Source organism: Myotis davidii, unplaced genomic scaffold (genome assembly GCF_000327345.1).
Source record: "Myotis davidii unplaced genomic scaffold, ASM32734v1 scaffold134, whole genome shotgun sequence".
NCBI lineage: Eukaryota > Metazoa > Chordata > Mammalia > Chiroptera > Vespertilionidae > Myotis > Myotis davidii.
The window spans coordinates 3,310,185-3,310,892 of record NW_006288853.1 but is presented as its reverse complement, the minus strand read 5'-3'; the positions used below and the strand labels follow the sequence as shown (position 1 = coordinate 3,310,892).

The window sequence follows — 708 nt, the reverse complement described above, 5'->3', positions numbered from 1 at the left end:
CCGACAGGGGGCGGGGGGCTGGGTTTTAAAGACACACTCACCCGAGCCGCGTCCGGATCGGCGCCCAGAGCGCGGCTCCAGGCCGGGAGGGGACGGCTGGCCCCACCTTCCCGGCCCCGCTTCCTCCTTCCGCCCTCCCACCCAGCTCGGGAGGAAAAGTTTGGGGCGGGGGAGACTGCCTGGGAAGCCAGTTCCTCTTCTCTGGTCGTGAATTCGGTTCGTTCTGGAAGATACCCAAACCCGACCTCCAGCCTGCGGGCTGGAGAAAGAAGCCAGTGCGGTGGGCGCCACACCCTCTCCCGGACCCAGCCCCCCGGCCTGGCTCCCCTCGCCCCTCTCAGCCCTGTAAAGCCAGGAGGCTTACTGCGCTGTGCAGCCCGATCGAGGCGGTTGCCTTCTCTGGGCCTCGGCCACTCCGTGCATCTAGAGGCGAGCCCTCCTAGCCCCGGAAACCCAGCGAAACGCGCCCCTCAGCCCTCGGAGGCGAAAAGGGGAGATCTGGCAAGAAACTTGGAAGGGAAGGGGGTCCCCCTGTCCCCACCCCTGGGCTCCCGTGGGTGGCACGCGCAATCCCCGCCCCCAGGGGAGCGGGGTTGTCACTGCGCGCCGGGCCCAGCAGCCACGCTCGCCCTCCCCTCGCACGCGCTCCCGTGGGCATCCACGTGCGTTCACTCTCCACCGCGGCTTCCTCTCCGGAGTCGGGCTTTG

At 69.2% G+C, this 708-nt stretch overlaps 1 protein-coding gene across 3 annotated transcripts in view; it reads right to left on the bottom strand.

Moving 5' to 3' along the window:
* The window catches only part of PALD1 (phosphatase domain containing, paladin 1), an 86,709-nt gene extending 86,210 nt beyond the window's left edge, over positions 1–499 (bottom strand). For 2 of the 3 annotated variants that reach the window (XM_015562133.1, XM_006760943.2), the window contains exon 1: positions 42–499. The gene's annotated coding sequence lies outside the window, so the exon portion shown is untranslated. The remainder of the gene's footprint in view (positions 1–41) is intronic. The other variant, XM_006760937.2, reaches the window with a different exon arrangement.
* Between the last annotated feature and the right edge of the window lie 209 nt (positions 500–708).